General features: G+C 33.6%; 1 pseudogene; it reads right to left on the bottom strand.

The window, feature by feature from the left end:
- Positions 1-22,007: 22,007 nt before the first annotated feature.
- LOC149141178 (protein RTF1 homolog pseudogene) lies at positions 22,008-22,625 on the bottom strand (annotated as a pseudogene).
- Positions 22,626-22,948: the final 323 nt, after the last annotated feature.

Below are 22,948 nucleotides of genomic sequence, written 5' to 3'. Positions count from 1 at the left end.
TGGCAGCAACATTGTGTCTTGAATCTGGAATTGTGTTAAGTGGTCCGCAAGAGTTGCTAGTAAGTGTTCTGTCAAGGGTAAAGAAGTGAGTAAGGGTGACATCGAGCACAGAGGAACGATGTGGATCCAGGTGAGGAGATAGCATACTCCCCTTCGGGTGACAGTAAACTAGTATGTGACTTGTTTCTTCTTTCCCTCCTCCATCCAATATCTTATCTAGTTATGGGAAATGGGTCTGCATGGTGCTGATTTGCCTGCGGTTGTGAGAAAGTGACATTCCAGGAAGTTGTTGGTGCATGTATCCCTCATGCAGTATGTCCTTCTGACTGACATATGCTCTGTATCGGTTTGGTTCGAAATTCTCCTTTCTCCGATGGGGTTATACAAGGCTTGTGCCTCTATGGCTAGCCCCTAGGACCTTCCTCTTCTGGTTTTGTTTGATAATATTGGGGTTTGGGGATGGGTTGCCAGCAACACTACCTCTAGGCATAGTTTTACTATCTCTCCCAGTGATGGGTAGAAGTTTTTCTCCCTGTATATATGTTGGCCCTGGAGCCGTATGTTTGTCTCTATTTTCCCAGTTAATTCTCGTGCCCTCTACCTCTTTGGAAGTCTTTGAGGGGTTAAAACTATGGCTTTGCGATGGTATGGGTTTGGGGAGAACACTTATGGTGTAAGTCCCATTGGTCTCTTAAATTCTTCTTCTCAATCCTATGATAACTCGTTTTGTGTTGTGAAAGTTGTGTCATTATTTGGTATGGGTGGCAAGGATGGCGTGCATGGGAACAGGCGTGAGGAATTTCCTCAAATTTGGTATTGGAAATCATCATTTCATGCTTCTCCTTTGGTAGGTGTGTGGGGCAGTAGGGTCACCTGGAAGCGAAAAGCTTCTAGGCTCGATCCACCTCTTGTACAAGCAATTTTCCCTACACACCTTTCCACTGCACATTGTGAGTTTGTCACAATGGCACGGGCATCGACTGCTAGAGGCCATGGTAGGAGAACCAGGGCGATTGCGAAGGAAGAGCAACCCATCTCCTCTCGGGGGAAAACACGGTGCTGCAAACTGATTACCAGCATCATAAAGGATGCGGCTATAACATATCATGAAGGTACAAACGAGGAAATCAAGCAGTTAATTGAGGAATGGGATGCTGAATTAAACCGACATGTTGGATTGATGGAAATTGAGGTGGAGAATTGGTGGGCTATGGTGCGTGATCCTGGGCACACCCGTGGTCATGTTACTTAGTTTAAGAAGACTTTGTACCTGTACTGGTTCATGAAGGGTATTTTTGGAAAGGCCTTGGAGCAGATCTTTGTGAGCATGGAAACAATTGTGTAGGACTTCCCCAACTGTAAACAAGACTTCCAGAAACTACAGTTTTAGCTACAAAAAAAATATGGCCGCCTTCGACAAATTGAAGATCACCTCCCTTGCCTTCTCTCACAAATAGTGCATCCGAGATACAATGTTAAGGATCTGACACCGATAGAGTCTGTGTCTACCGAGGGAGAGGAGTAGTCTGCTAGCTAGCTTTAGTTTTGTTTTATTATATATGTGGATAGATTTTAATTTCCAGAATGTTGTTTTTTATGTTCATAGGTAAATAGTATTTGGGCAAGGCAAAGACATACAAACTTATATAGCTTGGGTAGAAAGACTATTTTTTTTTTGCTATTGGATGGCTTACCATGTTGTTAGGTAGAAAACATAATTGGTTTCCCTCTGGGCAAGTTGAGTCTAGCTAACTATTCATATGTGGATGTAACTTGCTTATAGTTTAATGAAAATGGAATGGTCTAAGAAAACTTACAAAAAAAATAGACAAAAAAAAACTAATAATATATATACTAATTTTAGTTCATATATACATGAATAAGTGTTCCTAAATTTAGACTCTAAGTAAACTACTAGAAACTACTAAATAATGAAAAGTATTTTTTAGTAATTATGTCTAACATTCCCTCTTAATTATGACCACTAATTTGTGTTGGTCTAAATGTAAGCTAGGCTTGCACTAATTGAGCTCAAGTAAAAAACTTGTATTACATTTGTAGGTTGCCCTTAACTCTATGTTGTAGAATAATTTTATTCCTTTTGCTCCAAACTTTATATTTTGTATACTTTTTCTTCTTCTATAGCCTTAGCGATCTTATTTTTCTTTGTCTTTTCATCGTGTTCCTCTTTTGCATCTACTTGTACCTTTGTTATCTTTTATTGAATTTCAAATTTCTTTGTCTACCTCTGTAAGGTCAAAAATAATATCTTTGATTTTTTTCTTCTCCTCTTTTACTGTCACAGAATCTTCAAAAACTTTTAAGGTTTCATTCATTTATTCTATTCATTCTTCTTTTCCAATTATGATGACTTTTCCATAATCACTTTCCTTTGCATCACACTTGGGATTTGCAAGCCACTTTTCAATAAATGTTGACTCAACATCATAATGAAATTGAAATTTTTGTTCGGTGTAATATATGACATATTAATGAACCAACATAAATTGGCAAACATGGAGTTCATAGACTTCGAGATGCAACACTAGAAATGCTAGACAGATACCCTAGCAACCTGCAAATCAGAACCCTAATATGTCTCAAAACCGTCCACACCTTGTATTCGTCCACTAGTGTTGATGGCCAAAAATGACCTCATTAACATTAGGGAAGGTTGCCTAGTCAAAGTCCCAAATCAGGCTCTTATCCATTTGTATAATGGCTCCAACTGGTTCAATTGGGTCTAGTTACTCACTCTCTCTCCATGTTGACTTATGGTTTGTCTATTACTTACCAATAGAAAGCGAAAAATCATATTTTCCCTCTTGTTGTGCACATGCAAGCAAGCAAATCCTTAAGCTGACTTCAGGGCTCAGCTTAGCCACACCTAAAATATGCCCCTACATAAGGGGAATTCTGTGAACACATACTTAATTATAAATACATATCTATTCTAAGATGCAGGTGATAAAAATAAATTCAAAATCTGTCTGGATTAAGAAGGTATAGATTTATCCCAACCAATAGTAGAATAAATAAATAATGGGGATTTTGACGTGTGTGGATTTTTATGAATACATGGCTGACGAAATAGTTTTACTAGTTGATATTAAAATTACCAAACATGTTTTGTTTGAAGATCTTAATAACGATGAACGATTAACTATTAAAACTAGGAAAAATCTCTCATAATTTCAATAGTTATTATATCGATTTAAGGTGGCAGATTTATGAATAAATAGTTATTCAGAAATCTGATTTAAATACTTGAGCAAATAGAAAATTAACAATAAATATATGAGACTAATGAATTAGATAGCTAATCCAAAAGATATGCATCCTCACATAAAACAAAAATGCAAAAATGCACAATATGAGAAACTTTACACATATATCTAATTAAATAAATAAATTTTTCATTATAGATAAAAGTATTCATATACAAATTAATGAAACCTGATGTACTATGATATACCAATGCACTATCTCTATATAGTTTAATTATATTAAATTAAACTTAATGTTTCATATTATATATATGTACATGTTACTAACTCTATCATTAAATATGAAAGTAAAATTACAAAATAATTAAAAATATTGCAACAATTGTCAAATTAATGTACAAAAATTACAATTATTTTTTATTTGATTTTTTAATAATAAAAATAAAAGATTAAGATCAAATGAGAGAGTTGATCATTTTACCTCTTCAAAAGAGAACTTGATGTAAAAAAACTACAAATGAAGATACAAAACTATTCTGAGATACAAGAAAAGGAGAAATAACCTATCTCGAATTGGAAAAAGATGTTCTCCCAATCCAAGAGCAGATGGACTAAACCAGCAAAGTTTGTTGTGATCAAATTCATAAAATTAAATTAAATTGCACTTGCAAAATAGTTTGCATTTTGCAATTTATTGAAAACCATTTTGCAATTTATTGAAATGTTTTATGGACTTCAATTTTACTTTAATAGAAAGTTATGGAGACGAATTAGAAATACATATCTGAATGCAAGTAAAAAATTGAATTCATTCCATGATTTTTATTAATTAAAAAAAGTATTTTAATTAACTAAAAAAGACAAAATAAAAATGCAATTAATTGTTTAATACATTCAGAACTCAATGGATTCGACTTGATCTTAATTTCATTCTGCCTTACAAAAGGAGGTTTAATAGAGCTTCGGCAATCGTATAGCAAATGATAGCAAAAGTGCTCAGAATCATGACAATAAACTAAGAAAGAAATCAAAATCATTCAAAGAAATTTTGGTAAAAACAAATTAATTCACAATCCAGAAAATTCATTAAAACAAAACCAAAATTTCATTACAAAAATACCGTCCTCGAGCAGCTTTGACTCCTTGAAGAAATAGTCGGCATAAGTACAACACATATTTTCCTCTCGTAGCTAAAAGCGCTGTGTCTCTCTATAACTTAACTCTCTCTTCGGTACAAAATTGCAAGGGTTCAGAAAGAAAAATTGCAGAGATCTCCCTGTATTATAGATCTGGAACCCATTTGTAGTTTCGAATTTGGTCTTTAAATAATTTTCAGAACCCCTGCTCTCCGCTGGCGATTGAGCTTCATCTCTAAATTTCAGGTTGGGCCTCTAGATAATTGGATCGATTTTTAATTCTTCTGGTTGTGTAATGATTTGTTGACGCATCAAGATTTCTGAAGAATTTTTATCTTTTATCCCTTAATACCATGCAATCTCCTCGCTCGTTAATTCCCATGATCATTGGACCGATCTTGATCGTCGTCGTTCTCCTTCGTTGTTGTGTCTCGTTGGATGAACAGGTGGAGGATCAATTTCATTTGCGTGACCTCTGCGGTGGATCTTGCACATAATTTTTTTCCACATAATCTCGTCTACCAAATCCCTGCAAACAATTAAAACGCATCATTAGTCCACAAAATCTTGCAAAAACATTATTATATTTAAGAGAAATCATGATATTATGAATGTATAGGATTCAGCTTAGCTAATTGCGAGTCATGGATTTGAAAAATGATTGATCTGCACAACGCATGGTGTAAACAAAAGCAATCTAATTAACGATAAATTTAATGGGACCGTTCACGATATGGAAGAAATTTAGATTCCAAATTTCATATTGATTGGATAAACATACTCGAAAAAAGAATGTGGCTGTTCTTGAGTCATAGTTTCAAGGCAATTGAACTTGTTGCAAGATCCATTAGAAATTTTTGCAATTGAATTTGGGTTTGATTTCTAGTGCCTCCTAGCCAGGATCCTCGCACTTGAAACACACCAGAAATTTCTAATTAAAGGCCTTGTAATTTAAATATGTTACTCTAAATCCATCTTAAGTCTAATAAAAGGCCCTGTAATTTAAAGATGTTGTTAGTCTCACTCTCAAAATAAAACAATTATAAATCTAAATATCACAATTAGATAAATCAAATCTATAGAATTACGAGTTAGTAGTTAGTTCCCTATTTTGAGGAACTAACTTGTAATTCTCTGGATTTGATTTATCTAATTGTGATATTTAGATTTATAATTGTTTTATTTTGAGAGTGAGACTAACAACATCTTTAAATTACAGGGCCTTTTATTAGACTTAAGATGGATTTAGAGTAACATATTTAAATTACAAGGCCTTTAATTAGAAATTTCTGGTGTGTTTCAAGTGCGAGGATCCTGGCTAGGAGGCACTAGAAATCAAACCCAAATTCAATTGCAAAAATTTCTAATGGATCTTGCAACAAGTTCAATTGCCTTGAAACTATGACTCAAGAACAGCCACATTCTTTTTTCGAGTATGTTTATCCAATCAATATGAAATTTGGAATCTAAATTTCTTCCATATCGTGAACGGTCCCATTAAGTTTATCGTTAATTAAATTGCTTTTGTTTACACCATGCGTTGTGCTAGGTTTTGAACGGTCCCATTAAGTTTATCGTTAATTAAATTGCTTTTGTTTACACCATGCCTGAAGGACATGGATTGAAAAGAATATATATACTCTTCTCAAAATATTCCTAGTTCTCCAAGTTGCAACCGAGCCTCAAGAACTCAACAGTGGCAAAGCATTGAAACTGATGGTCAAATTGGGTCGTGCGTTTACAATATTTTACTTCATGTTGTAAAATATTTGATTGCAACATATATTTTTTATGGTTGGTTCTTTTTTTCAAATATTTCAAAATACCCTCATGGACCTTCTCCTTATGGTTACTAATAAAAGGGGAGTAGTAACCATAACCCTATGCATGGCTACTACTCCCCTTTTGCTGCTCTTAATTTTATTTTATTACATTTTTTTACAGAGAAACACTATGGTTTAATAGGACATGTGACTGAGTAAATAATAGCGAGGGGAGTAGTAGCTATGCATAGGGTTATGGTTACTACTCCCCTTTTATTAGTAACCATAAGGAGAAGTGTCTGATTTCCAGGATCCTGGCATTCCAGATGAAAAAATTGGAAGCTCCGTCCAATCTGTCCTGATCCCTCAATCTATTCACTCTCATCTCTGCTCCTTGACCTGGAATTCTTTGAACCTTCTCTTCCGGTCTGCAAAACTTTTTTGTCTATCATGAGCAGCCTTTAAGTTGTTACGCACCTTTTTCACCATGTCTTCCATTTCTTTGAGCATATCCGGGCCAAATCTTAACCTATCCTCAGGTCCACCCCAACTTGAGGGTGTGCGTTTACAATATTTTACTTCATGTTGTAAAATATTTGATTGCAACATATATTTTTGATGGTTGGTTCTTTTTTTCAAATATTTCAAAATACCCTCATGGACCTTCTCCTTATGGTTACTAATAAAAGGGGAGTAGTAACCATAACCCTATGCATGGCTACTACTCCCCTTTTGTTGCTCTTAATTTTATTTTATTACATTTTTTTACAGAGAAACACTATGGTTCAATAGGACATGTGACTGAGTAAATAATAGCCAAGGGAGTAGTAGCCATGCCTAGGGTTATGGTTACAACTCCCCTTTTATTAGTAACCATAAGGAGAAGTGTCTGATTTCCAGGATCCTGGCCTTCCAGATGAAAAAATTGGAAGCTTCGTCCAATTTGTCCTGATCCCTCAATCTATTCACTCTCATCTCTGCTCCTTGACCTGGAATTCTTTGAACCTTCTCTTCCGGTCTGCAAAACTTTTTTGTCTATCCTGAGCAGCCTTTAAGTTGTTACGCACCTTTTTCACCATGTCTTCCATTTCTTTGAGCATATCCGGGCCAAATCTTAACCTATCCTCCTGTTCCTCGTAATTCCCTATTTTGAGGAACTAACTCGTAATTCTCTAGATTTGATTTATTTAATTGTGATATTTAGATTTATAATTGTTTTATTTTGAGAGTGAGACTAACAACATCTTTAAATTACAGGGCCTTTTATTAGACTTAAGATGGATTTAGAGTAACATATTTAAATTACAAGGCCTTTAATTAGAAATTTCTGGTGTGTTTCAAGTGCGAGGATCCTGGCTAGGAGGCACTAGAAATCAAACCCAAATTCAATTGCAAAAATTTCTAATGGATCTTGCAACAAGTTCAATTGCCTTGAAACTATGACTCAAGAACAACCACATTCTTTTTTCGAGTATGTTTATCCAATCAATATGAAATTTGGAATCTAAATTTCTTCCATATCGTGAACGGTCCCATTAAGTTTATCGTTAATTAAATTGCCTTTGTTTACACCATGCGTTGTGCTAGGATTTGAACGGTCCCATTAAGTTTATCGTTAATTAAATTGCTTTTGTTTACACCATGCCTGAAGGACATGGATTGAAAAGAATATATATACTCTTCTCAAAATATTCCTAGTTCTCCAAGTTGCAACCGAGCCTCAAGAACTCAACAGTTGCAAAGCATTGAAACTGATGGTCAAATTGGGTCGTGCGTTTACAATATTTTACTTCATGTTATAAAATATTTGATTGCAACATATATTTTTGATGGTTGGTTCTTTTTTTCAAATATTTCAAAATACCCTCATGGACCTTCTCCTTATGGTTACTAATAAAAGGGGAGTAGTAACCATAACCCTATGCATGGCTACTACTCCCCTTTTGCTGCTCTTAATTTTATTTTATTACATTTTTTTACAGAGAAACACTATGGTTTAATAGGACATGTGACTGAGTAAATAATAGCCAAGGGAATAGTAGCCATGCATAGGGTTATGGTTACTACTCCCCTTTTATTAGTAACCATAAGGAGAAGTGTCTGATTTCCAGGATCCTGGCCTTCCAGATGAAAAAATTGGAAGCTCCGTCCAATCTGTCCTGATCCCTCAATCTATTCACTCTCATCTCTGCTCCTTGACCTGGAATTCTTTGAACCTTCTCTTCCGGTCTGCAAAACTTTTTTGTCTATCCTGAGCAGCCTTTAAGTTGTTATGCACCTTTTTCACCATGTCTTCCATTTCTTTGAGCATATCCGGGCCAAATCTTAACCTATCCTCCTGTTCCTCAAAAAAAGGAGTTTAGTTAGGATGAGAGATTCTCTCCAACTAGTTCTCCTAGATTCGTGTTTTGTTGAGAAAATATCTTCAACCAAGTTTGTCCTGGATAGACGTAGTATCTTGGGACCAACTTCCTCATGTATTTATTTGTACTATTATCATTCTTTGTACATTGGATTGATTAATAATCAGAATGTGAGGCATGTTGTAAGGCTGAGGCATTTTCCATCATATCTGGTTTTTATATTTTTTAGTGTTTATTTAATTGAGTTTATGTTATGTGTATTAGTTTCCTTCAGATGCTACTCTAGATACATCTTAACTCTAGATCTACTAAGCGTCGAGAGGGATCAAAACTCTTTTCACTCTAAAAGAGGTTTGCAGCTCAAGTGATTTGATCTCTTGATGCTTGGTAGATTCATAGTTAAGATCTAGGCTAGTTGTGTAGATTCAAAGTTAAAACGGATCTAGGCTAGTTTAAAAATACAATGTAAGTTAAAATAAATTATTTTATTTTTTAAATGTTAAAATATAGAAAATTTATTATAAATAATTCTAATTAATAAAAAATTGTAAAATTAAAACTATTTTATAATAAAGTTTAAATTATTAAACAAATTCTTTAAAAAACTTGTTTGCTACAATTGTGGCACCATTTTATAAAATTTTTGAAACCTTGATTTTGGGCATAGGCTAATTAGAATAGTTTTGGAGATTTTATCGTACCTATGCATACTATATACTTTAATTACTTTTAAAATTGTAAGAATCAATCGAGATCACAATTAAATTAATTTATAAATATTTCTCTTTGTATAAAAGGAAAATTCATTTGAATTTTATACCTTTAAACAACTTACTTTAGAGAAGAATACAATGGGAAAAACCATGGGTTGTCAAATCCCTAAAATCAAAAAGGTAAATGAACTATTTTACCTCAATTTTTTTTTAACTACTAACTTTATTTTATTAATTTTCATTTTTATGTAATTTGACCAAGTCAAAATGTTTATATGACTTCATAATTTAAAAAAGAAAATTTAAAATTAATATTATAACAAGCTAGATCCATCTTAACCCCAGAGGGATCAAATCTCTCAAGGTGAAAACATATTTTTTTAGTGTAAAACTTGAGGAAAGGTTTGCACCTCAAGATATTTGATCCCTCTCGAAGCTTGATAGATCTAGGGTTACGATGGATCTAGTTGTGCGTGGTCATACAAAATTTGTTGAACATCTAATTATCATTTTAAATATGCTAAATATTTCTAATATTAATTTGGTAAATTTAATTTTAAATTTTCTTTGTTACCTCAGTTTGTTGAGGTGAGAGACTGTTAGTAACTTGAATGATGAAAAATGATGAAATAAAATTTTTGAATGTAAAGTGACAAGGTAACAATGTTGAATGATAGAAAATGTGAATAATAAGAATGTAGTCAATTACAAACAATCTTCATTGTGATCAATCTCAAATTATTTTCTTATACTATTCTTATTGTCACACCTATTAGTTTTTCCATCTTTCTTATTAGTATTAGTTCTTATTGGCCACTTTTCTCTCTCTATTTCTTTCTTCATCCCTCCATCTCTATGTCCCAATTCCTCTCTCTTCCTTCCTCTCTCTCCCTTTCTCTCCTACCTCCCTTTGTCTCTCCCCCATCACACTCTCTCGATCCACCCTCCAACACTGTCACTATCTCCCTCCATCTTTCCTCCTCTCTCTCCCCCTCTCTCCCCCCTCCATATCTATATATCCCCCCTCTCTCTCTCTCTTCCCGTTATTTCCCTATCTTTTTTATCTCATTTTCACTCTATTCCCTTGTCTCCTCTCTCCCTCATTCTTTCATTTCTCCCTTGTCACTCCCTCTCTCTCTCCACCTCTATCTCTCAATGTATTTGTTCTTCCCTTCTTTCTTTCCTCCTCCAAATCCATCTTTCTCTCCCTCCCTCTATCCTTCTCTCTCCCCCCTCCTCTCTCTTCCTTCTTCTCTCTCCCTCTCTCTCCCACCTTTGTCTCTCCCCCACTCTATTCCCCCCTACCATTGTACTGTATTTAAGAAAATATCTAAATTAAAAAAACATAATTGGTTGTAAAATATTAAACCTATATTTTAGATCAATCATGTCAAATAAAATACAATAATATAGTTGACATTTAAAATGTTGATATACAATATTTCTTACATTACATCTAATGCCTACACAACTACCCTATACTAGGTTGTAGAGCACCTCTAGGTGAAACTTTTTTAAGAAATAGTCATGCACAAAAAAATTCTCAACCAATCTAAAATATTTGTAGGAAAATTCCATCATTTAAGTACTCATAATTAGGAGGAATGGAATCATGTGCATTATATTTTGCATGAAAAATAACATAATTAAGTAAACTCAAAACTCAAATAATCATACACAATTTCTATAAATACCTTTTTTATATTGAGAACATTAATTCAATTTCCTACCATTTATATTTTTATTGTGCTTAGAGGCACATTTGAACCATGGCAACATGTGATTCTAAGTCCTTTTAAAAATAATAAAAAATATTTAGTTAATAATAAAACAAAGTTCACTGGAACAAAATGAATTATTTACCATTTGAAATGAAGGTTTAGTGATTTTAGATTATGAAAGTAAAGTTTAAAATCATTATTTAATTTTTCTAATTTCTTTCTATAATTAACCAATGGAAATTTACGTGATTTTAACTTTCTAAGAACAAGGTTATTTTTAATTTTATCTTTCTTTAGTAACATAAGAGGACAACTTTAATTACAAATTAAAGAAACACAGAGAAATCAAGTGAAATACCATTTCATGCGCAAAAGAATGGAGTCTTCCCCAAAACACTAATACCCCTTCCACTCCAAAGATGTTATATGCATGTAGAAGAATTCCCTAATCATGTTATTATTGATCAAATAGCATTATCATTATGGTGTTGTCTAAACATGCTAGGTTTTGGAGTTCTTGGGACGAATTTTCTTTGGCTAATTCTTAATTTTATTTTTTTTGGTCTAAATTGGGGTTTTGATTGCATATATGGATTCAACATTGCATTTGAATTGTGGAGAGTTTACAACTCAAACTTGTGATTCCAAAAAATCCTTCTCGGATGTTCGGAAAATTAGAGTGTAAATATGCAGTGAAACCCTCCAAAACCAGATAGACAATGGCTTATCATTATAATTTAAAATAATTAATGTTAAATAATTATTAAACATATGGATTCAAAAATGCACTTGGATTATGGATAGCTTACAACTCAAACATGTGATTCCGAGAAATCTCTCTCACATTTTTGGCAAATTAGAGTGGAAAATATGTGGTAAAACCCTCCAAAATGTAGAGTAACCCTCCCAAACATAGAACATAGAGACTCTAACTTATCATTATAATTTAAAATAATTAATGTTAAATAATTATTAAACATCCGAACTTGGATTGTGCAGAGTTTAGAACTCAAACATGTGATTCCAAGAAATCCCTCTCACGTTTTTGGGAAATTAGAGTGAAAATATGTGGTAAAACCCTCCAAAACCTAGAATAGGTAGACTGTGGCTTATCATTATAATTTAAAATAATTATTAATGTTATGATTTACTTTTTGTTTTCTAAGTGGTGTGAATCCTAACATGACCACACACTTAACCTTTGGAATGAGAAACCATGACCCACCGCCACACCAGCCATTAACATGGCTAGAGTTTTTCCCACTGAGTTTTGAACCAACAACTTTCACATCACGGAGTGCCTTAATGGTACACCCATCACAATCTATTTTATGTCCCGTGGGAATTAATGTTATTATTACTAATAACATTAATTAAGAAAATAATTAATTAATTAATAGTTATTAGCATTATTAATAACATTTCCCACATGGCGTAGAATAGACACCGGCAACTTTCACATCAGGGAGTGCTTTAATGGTACACCCATCACAGTCTATTTCATGTCTCATGGGCATTAATGTTATTATTACTAATAACATTAATTAAGAAAACAATTCATAAATGAATTAAATAATAGTGATTAACATTATTAATAACATTTCCCACATGGCATAGAATAGACAAATGAGGTATAGTATGAAGTCACTCTGTGATGTGAAGCTCACTCGTTCAAAACTCTATGGGTAAAAATCCAGTCAAGTTAAGGGATGGTGTGGTCCAGGTCAGGTGCGATCACTGGGTATTTTGACCGCTTAAATGCCCCTGGGTCATGGTTTCTCAAGCCACAGTCAAGCCTGATGTAATATTTGATGAAGTGAGACCACTTGATAAACAAAAAACCATTATAAATAATATTAATTAATAAATTAGTTTTTTTTGTTTTTTGTTTTCTAGCTAATGTGAATCATGAAATTATTGGCACTCCTAACATGTGGTTTGAGTAGTCGTAATCCATGGGCATCGAAGCCATCAAAATTGTTTGAGTATCACAGTCAACCCTTAACATGGCTGGATTTTTGCTCATGAAGTTTCAAATTGATGACCTTTACACCATTTAGTACTGAAAAAAAACACCCTCTCTGTGTTTACTCTATACCCCATGGGCTAATTAATAAAAATACTTATTATTAAATATTGATAAATTAAATAAATAATAGTTATTAGCACTATTAATAACATTTCTCACATGGCGTAGAATAGACACCGACAACTTTCACATCAGGGAGTGCCTTAATGGTACACCCAGCACAGTCTATTTTATGTCACGTGGGCATTAATGTTATTATTACTAATAACATTAATTAAGAAAATAATTCATAAATTAATTAAATAATAGTTATTAACTTATTAATAACATTTCTCACATGGCGTAGAATAGACAATGATGGGGCATACTATGAAGTCACTCTGTGATGTGAAGGTCACTCAGTAAAATTCCAGTCATGATAATGGCTTAGATGCCCTTGGGTCATGGTTTCTGAAGCCATAGTTCAAGGCTGATGTAATCTTTGATGAAGTGAGACCACTTGACAAACAAAAAAAATATTATTAATAACATTAATTAATAAAATTAGTTTTTTTTTGTTTTCTAGCCAATGTGAATCATGAAATTATTGGCACTCCTAACATGTGGTTTGAGTAGTCGTAATCCATGGGCATTGAAGCCATCAAAATTGTTTGAGTATTACACCCAACCCTTAACATGGCTGGATTTTTGCCCATGAAGTTTCAAACTGGTGACCTTTACACCATTGAGTACTGAAAAAAAACACCCTCTCAGTGTTTACTCTATACCCCATGGGCTAATTAATAAAAATAATTATTATTAAATATTGATTAAGTTATAAACATCCTAGATCCATCCTATCTCTAGATCTTAAATCTTTCCTTGAGGTGCAAATCTGTTTTACAACAAAAAGAGATTTTATCCCTCTCGAGGTTGATAGATTTGGAGTTAATTAATCTAGCCTAGCTTAATTATCAGCCTTTAAATATGCCACATTAGAGAAAAATACCATGGGGAAAACCCAAGGGTTAAGAATATCACAGGTAAAAACCATGGGTTAGAAAAATTTTTGTTTATTATTTTATTATATTTTATGTTTTAGTTTTTTTAGAGAGTGAAAATGTTAAACATTACAACATCTCCCCCATACTGGGTTGGAGAGAACCTCTCAGTGAAATAATTAAATATTAATTAGTATATTATAGTCAATTATCATACATGTAGATCAAATAATATTGTTATAAATAATTATAAATTATTGAATTTATTAATTATAATAAATTATTAATTAATTAATAATATTCCACACTCCAAAAAGAATAATTCAATGGATTTGATCCCTCTGGCAGCATGATACATTTGGAATTAAATGGATCTAGCCTAGTTTTACACCATATTCAAATTCATTCTGAGAGTACTTCAACCTAAAGAATTGCTATTTTTCGATGTTTAATGGCCTCTAATGAGTTATGAGAGTCTAACATGAACTTGCACCAATCGTTTTCTATTGACAAAATGAAATATGGAAAAACTAATACATGTCCCTCACACTAAGAAATACACCATTAAAATACTTTATCCATAACAACTTTTTCACTTTTAATTTTATGTGATATTGAAATATTTTACATAAAGTGGGCATTAAAATATCTTATTTATTGTTGGGAAAGAAATAATGTTTTATTAATTATTTTTAAATTACCATTGTGAGAGTACTTCAACTTAACAAATTGTTATTTTTCCATATTTACATTGCCTCTAGTGAGTTATGAGACTCTAACATTAACTTGCACCAATTTTTGTCTATTGAGAAAGATGAAATATTGAAAATCCTACTTTTTCACTTTTAATTTTATGTGATATTGAAATATTTTACATAAAGTGGGCATTAAAATATCTTATTTATTGTTGGGAAAGAAATAATGTTTTATTAATTATTTTTAAATTACCATTGTGAGAGTACTTCAACTTAACAAATTGTTATTTTTCCATATTTACATTGCCTCTAGTGAGTTATGAGACTCTAACATTAACTTGCACCAATTTTTGTCTATTGAGAAAGATGAAATATTGAAAATCCTATACATCTCCTTCACACTAAGAATACATTATTCATAAGAATTTTTTTACTTTGAATTTTACGTGATATTGAAATATTTTACACAAAGTGGGCATTAAAATATTTTATTTATTGTTGAGAAGGAAATAAGTTTTTATTAATATTTTTAAACTATAAATGTCAATACCAATTAAGGATAAATATTGAAGAAATTACAGATATTTTGTAATAAGAGGTAAGAAACATCTATCTATAAAATCGGAAATTTTTATTTTTAATCACTTTTTAGATATAAAATTGATATATATCTTTGTGAATGGATAACTACTTAGACTCATTTGGGCTAGACCCAAGATCAAACTCCTTGAGCCTTATCACAATGGGTCCATGATGTCACCAAGTGTGATTTAAAACTGCGTGGAGGGGATAACATCTCATTGTACCAACCAAACTGTCTTCTCATGAGGAGATGCGCACACAACACACGCACATATTACCATGGTGAGCCGTCAACTTGTTTGAGTAATCTAGGCCAAGCCCAAGATCAAACCTACTACTATAACACTAGGAGGGTGGGCAAAAGGGCAAAGGTATTCCCCCATGAAATTTGAAACTTGGTGGACTGGAAACATATATATAAAACTAATATAATAATATTAGTCATATAATTTTAAAGTCATTATCCAAGTTAAATACCAAACTACTAGATGAAAGGCCTTTACTCAAACTCTCAAGACAAGCAGGGAGAAAGCTTTGCCCAACAACAAAAAAGTGAACTCGACAACCTCTCAAGCATCAACAGTGATGAGGATTCGAATACGGCATAACATAAATCTTCGTTTAACAACAAAGCAGAGCTCCTAGACCAAACTTCTTCTCCGACTATCTTCAAAAGGATGAACACAATAAATCGCGAAGCTAAGACACCAATGTGCCAAGAACCATAAGAGATGAAGGAGATGCAAGATAAAGGAAGTTGGAAGACCGTAGAGAAAAAAAAGAAAGCTACAACACCAATCTTGCCAAGGAAAACGACGAGCCAGACAATTAAAAACTAAGAAAATTATAGGTCCGATAGACTAATTTGGTCTCAATGAACGTTAACCACTATCATCATCATATACTCTAGCCTCTTTAAATTTATATTTATAACATTTTACATTAAAAGACATATTCTTAACCTTTAAATCCAAGCCAATATTTTATTTAAATGTTAAATATTAAAATATTTTTTTAATATAATATATTATAACACTTTATATAAAATATTAGATATAAGATGAATCTAATTAATACAAAATAATAATTTTAAAAAACTTGACAATACAATTTAGAATAAGATTGTGATTATTTATTCTTTAATATAAATATATTCAACCACCTAAAAAGACTCACCCATACTTTACATATGGAATAATTTAAAATTATCATTCTTAAAAATTTCTACTTAATTTAAAAATAAAATTACCAAAAAAACACCATTTTATATATTAATTACACTACACGATTAAACCTATGCACTTAATTAAGTATAAGCTTCTCTTGCTACCACAAAAAACATATGGATAAAACCATGTAAGCAAATGAGAAAGGATACAACGAATATAATAAAATAAATTATGCCAAAATGTCCCATGGTTGACCGAACTGTTCATCTTAACTTTGGTCTCTGTCCAATTTTTTCCTACCTCCCAGCATATTAGAAGTGACGTCATTTAATCTTAATCGTACGCATGTCAAGGTCATCGTCTTCGTTTTCAGAATCTATTTTATTGTCTCGCTTATCAATGCCTGGAATTTTCTAACTATAGAAATTTTCTAAACCATAGATTTGACATTTACATATTTAAATTACCCGTTATAAATTCTAATAAATTTTAATGAGTAGTATTTATTTCTTGTTATTATTAATCGGTGTATTGGTTGGAAATGAGATTTTTTTTTATAAATACAAAAGATTGGAATGAAATTTTACATAGATACTGTTGGCATATATTTTATAAACGTTTTGGTGTTATAGATCTAGACCTTTGAGCTGATGTCCATGGTTGATTTTCAGAATATTTTGGAATGGGACCGATATGGGCGCTATTTTATAAACAATTTGGTGTTATAGATTTAGAAGTTTGAGCTTATGTGGATTGTTGATTTCTTAAATATTCAGGAATTTAAAAGACATGGGCACTCTCCCATATTTTCAAATATTCGAAGAATTAACCATGGACATCAAGATGCTCAATTTAATGCTTTCTTTAAAAATAACTAACTTCAAACCTATTTCTTAAAAAAGGGCATAAAATATAAAAAAAATTGAAGCTGGCCAATCTACATAAAACAAAAAAACAAGCATAAACATGAAAAACCAAAAACTGTCATTAAATTTCCATTTAACCAACCAGATAAATTTGGAACATTTGGCCTTCAAAATAATTTTGAAATTCTAAAAAGGCTTATCAGCCTAACAAAATCCTGACAAATTTTACGTTACAAACGATGGAGTCCAACTCGAATGTCGTGCTCAACCCTCTGCACTATATCCCACTAGGCATTCTGCGAAAAGCTTCGAGGAAGATAGAACCGCACTCTTCACAACTGATTGGTAATACTTTCTTGGCCTCTTTCTCTTCCTCTTCAGTCCATTTCTGCCATTTTGCTGTAAATTGGCACCCGTTTCTTTTTGCACGCTATTCCTCCTTTACTACCAAAACAATATGGGAACTTTCAAAACAACCACAGAGAAAGCTCATCCAACAGAGAAAAACCAACAAACAAATATTTATTATTAGATCACCCAACTGAGAAAAACTAACAAACAAATATATACTAGCATTTGCACCTTATGTTGCAAAGGAAACGCCGTAAGGCATAGAGTGGGGAAGAATAGAGACATGTGAATGGGCATTGTTGAAAGCAAGGGTGGACGATAATGTGTATTCTGAAAATGGATATTTTGTTATGGTCAACCTAATGCATTCATTAATTAGATGACAACGAAAAAGTTTCGAGCCCAGGCTGAACCAACACAAATCTTTTCTACAAGACTGAAATTGCCTAAATGATTCCTCAATCAATGGAAATAACTGTTTCCCTCCTCTGATACCTAAAATACATTGTAGGAGACCGATTTTTCAAGTAACTTAATATAACTAGCAATTGCCCCAAAAAGTGCAAAGAGAGGCCGATTATAGACAAGTTTTTTTATGTATGAAGTGTTGAGAATGGAGGATCTCGGATTAGACTTTAGTTGGACTCCATTGGTTTGGGAGATGTATCATGTGTTACCATTTGTGCATATTATGGGCATAAAGTTTATTATGATGATGGAGATTATTTTCAACCAGTTGTGGGTTGGCAACAACTTTTGTGAATGCCTTGGGTAAGATTCCATCTTCTGGATAATGGAAATTCCAGTGTCCATTTAGTCTATACTAGAGTACAATGATTGTTGGCAAAGCTAAAGAAGCTGTCATCAATATATAGAGTCAATGTAACTCGTAGTCATCAGTTTTTATCCATACAGGGCTATGATTATAGGTACCAGCCATTTGAGCGGGCAGCCGGTGTATTTGCTAAATAGGAATCACGTTATCCTCGTGGAGTTATTGGTTGTCCTTAGAAAATATAAAGTAGGATTGAGCATCGACTATCTGGCTGGATGGAATTTTTGATAAGTGCTGGCCAATTTTATCTATTATGTAATCATTTCCTTGATTTAAAGGCTGTGCTGAGTTACTAATAGAGACAGTTCTAAAAGATAAGGCTTCGAGAACCTTTCTTTAGTTGGTGGAGGCTTAGTACATTTTCTTCTGAAGCTTTGGCCTCAAACTCGAAAGCTACTTATAAAGAATTCTCCAAAGCATTTATACTAAGCAGGTCCATTTTTCTTTGGATATCTTGGTTGAGAGTCCTCTGAGAAGTGAGTCGAGGAACTTCCAAGTTCATTACCATGGACTTGAAGCCATCAAAAATATTGTTTGATGCCTTTGACCAGGTACTTGCCTTACGTGAATCCATTGCTTCATGATTTCCTCTGCTTTCCCCTTCAGGTATAACCTATCTTGCATTTCTCGCTTGAACCATATCAAAGTTTGTGTAGGAGGTGAATTTGAGTTGACTAAGTCTCGTACAAGATCCCACCGCCATGTTAAGGGTTGGTCGCTCCATACTGACTTCTTTTAGCATCAACTTCTGTGCATCATTCAGTTGTTAAATTTGAAAGAAGGCTTCTCGTACAAGAGCCCACCACCATGTTAAGGGTTGGTCGCTCCATACAGACTTCTATTAGCATCAACTTTTGTGCATCATCCAGTTGTTACATTTGAAAGAAGGCTTCTAGGCTTTGCAGTGAAGAATCCAACACTTATATTTTAGGATTGAAAGCTTGATATATAGTTCATATATCAGTGATGTTATTGTCCCATAATACCGTAAGACTGAAAGATTCATATCTGGTTGGAATTTCGATGATAGTGTTGGCCTCACATTCTGCTGGACTCCACATTTTCTGAAAGGCCAGGAACATATTTAGCATTTTAGATGCAATTGTTGGTTGTCAAATATGTCTTATACATTATTTTTATTGGACTTCATGCCTGCAGAGATATCTACTCTTGGCTACTTCCCCAGCCATGATAGAGAAAAGGAGCCCAAACACTTATGAGGCTTCTTACTTTGCATAGGTGGTGTGTCAGAATGGGTGCTCTTTTTGGAAAACATTTGAGTAACGGTCTTCCGCCAATATAAGATTTCGGTATGCAAGTATAATTTCAACATAGAATTGCCTACATGAACTTAGACCTGAACATTGCCGGAGAATAGAGACTTCAAAGCTAGTCCTTCAAGTGCATGTAATATAGATTTATTTAGAAAAAGGATGCGTGAACACAATTGTAATGTTGAAGACAGACTTTGATCACCGTATTGAGGAAGTAACATTGTGCCCGAGCCCTACTGGCTTGAGAGTTTTGACAGGGTTTGTGTCCAACTAATATAGTCAATGAAGGTGAGTATTGAATAGGTTCTGATTGGACCACAAAACCATGATGAGTCTCAATGATTCCTCAGCAAGGCATCAACCAAAACAATGCAGGAATTACACAAGCCTTTCGGGATGCTCTCTAAAGAAACATGAAACTTCTCATTGTGTTTAGCAACGTTTCTATTGAAGGTCAAGTTGGCTCATGTAAAGCAAGGGAATTTTTGCATCTTCAACAACTTCACATTGTCAAAGACAGCCGTATTCTCTTGTCCAATGTAAGAAGAGAAAGAACACTTACAATGGAATATATTCATAAAAACATACTAAGAAATGATAGTTATCAAGATAGAATCTAAATTCAAATGTGGATACCATACAATACAGAAAACAATTGGCCCACAAAACTACAGTTCAGAAAATTCAGGAGTATACATATTATTAAAGCAAAAACATGCACTTCTTCAAATTTATTGAAAAAAAATAGGTATGTGGATAGTCCAGACTAATTTTATAAAAAAAATTTAATGATTGGATAACATAAACCCCTAGAAAAATGCTCAAAGGTCTGTTGAGCCTTCTGATGCAATCCCTTCAAGAAAATGTATTTCCTTATCATACACAATAAACTGTACGAAACCCAGCAAAAAGTAGCAGGTCTTCTCTAAAGAACATTAGATTTATTATTGAGATTATTACAACTTTGATTTTAAAAATTTGATAGCCATCACACTATTTTCTTGTGCTTGGTGGGCGTATGTATTTGTTTGCGTGTGTTGTGATTCTACTTTTGATAATGCAGGTCATGTAACCTGTTCTAGGTGTTCTGGAAGTAAGAAGGATATGCACAGACATTAGGTACACCCTTTCAAGTTGAAAAATAAAAATTAAATAAGCACATAGCAAACAGAGAATATATGACTAAATACCTAGTGGAATCTACTTATTTAGTATGTTGGCTCAGTTGGCATGCTTCATTTGAGTGTAACTTTGTTTATGAAGGTCTAAGCAGGCCTTTAAGGTGCAGGCAACAGTTTGCCATCTACAAATGTAGTCTCCTCGAGACTTCACACATGAACAAAATAGACAAACCTCTCTAGGCATCAACAGCAGCATAGTCTCCTAAAATCTCCCATGGCTATCTCCTAAACGAGGGAGTAGTGACATGCATTGGCAGGACAGGGAGAAGAAATGGGCAAATAACATATTCATTGGTGGCTTGAAAGTTAAAATGCATTTTCTTAAGAATTCTTTAGGGTTTCTTGGGAAGATGATTTTTTTGGGTTAAAATTGGATTTGGTTTGGTTCAGTTTTGGACAAACAACAGATTGACTATACGAATCCCAACTGAACCGAATTATTTGGCTGTACCAAAGTTCTTCCAAATTTTTGAATGTTTTCCTCGATTCAGCCAAACTTTTTTACCATGTAAAAGATAGTTGCTTATTAGATAGAATTGCAATCAATCGAAAGCAAGAATAAACAACTAAGCACAACAAAACAACCACAACTCTAAAAGCATTTAAGAAAACTATACTACAACAACAGAAATTAATAAAACATAGCATTTATTACATGAATATGAAAAACAATACATATTTCAACAATAATTTAGAAAAAGGCATCACTCAACATCAATCTCAAACAACATAAAATGCCATGTTTCACCAACTGCATGATAACTTACAGTGGAATAGTGTTACTTAGAGGAAAGGAATCCTTTTGGAACATTATATACCATTTTTTAGCAGAATGGTTGAGACAAAAAAACACCCTTGAACTTTAGATGTCAAGAAAATACAGCCTATATTTCTAACACATTGTTGATTTCATGCCTGCCAACAATCCATGATGTTGCTACTGTTAAAAGACAATCCTTGGTTGACTAGGTTATTGCAGTTGTGTTTTAAAGTGCCTATAATGGCACACTACATATAGAATTTGAAACAATTTACAAAAATGTCCACTTTAAGGCTTTTCTGCAAGAATCTTTCATATAAAGATTAAATGCGGAAACCAACTAGCAGAGAAAATATCATTATTTATTTTAACAGCAGGCCTCTTCTACGCTTGTAATCATTCACAGTTAATGTCAGGCTATGCCTCCTTCCATCATTGCTAGGAGCTTGCACTCCACAAGTTGACTCAATCTTATGCTTTCTACCCATAAAAACTAAAGGGGCCCCTTGAGCACCCCCATACTTCTGCAGTCCAGCAAGTGAAATTGGAAGTTCAAAATCATGCAAATAATACACCCTTGCATCTTCTGATACAAGAGCATCAGTGTCGACAAGCTTTCCATCATCCTCAGCAGTTTCTATTGCTATGGCTTCCTCTACTTTGGCTGCACCTGCCTCTTTGTTCGCATCAGTGTTGTCTTCAGAAACATTCGGCTTTGTATCATAATAATTTTGAGATTGACTCCAACGCCGAGTGAAAGGATCGTACCCTGCTTCACCTGCTTTAGGATTAAGGTTTAGAGGCTTGATCTCAGAAGCGTTCTTGAAATGTTCAGCCTTGCTTTTCTTATTCATTTCTACTAGCATCAAGGGTTTTGCATCCTTGCTTTTGCTCTGAAGAGAAAGGACTTCTAGTTCCTTCACTCTCACTTTAATTCTCTCAACTTCTGAATAATCATGCCTGCTCTCCGCTAGCTCCATCTCTCTTCTAACCCTGTCCTTTTCAGCAGCCACATTCGATGGCTTTGGAAGCCAACTTCTTTTCCTGCAACATTTGTTTTACAGTTTCTGCAGAATACACAAATTGATTTATCTTTTTTAGCACATTTATTTTTTCCTCAACTTCTGCTTGACTAATCATCCGACCACCACTGCATTCTACTTCCCATTCCCAATCTGAAAACTCTTTCTCAAGTGGAGGTGAATCAGACACCCTAACCATCTGCCATCTTGTTGCATTGCTCTTGCTACCCCAGAAACAATTCAAATACTTGTATGTGGTGTGGTTCTCAAACTTGTATTGT

Source organism: Pinus tabuliformis, chromosome X, assembly GCF_031772625.1.
Source record: "Pinus tabuliformis cultivar Carrire ecotype Pingquan chromosome X, CPIR1, whole genome shotgun sequence".
NCBI classification, from domain to species: Eukaryota; Viridiplantae; Streptophyta; class Pinopsida; order Pinales; family Pinaceae; genus Pinus; species Pinus tabuliformis.
This window is presented reverse-complemented; position numbering and strand designations above follow the sequence as displayed.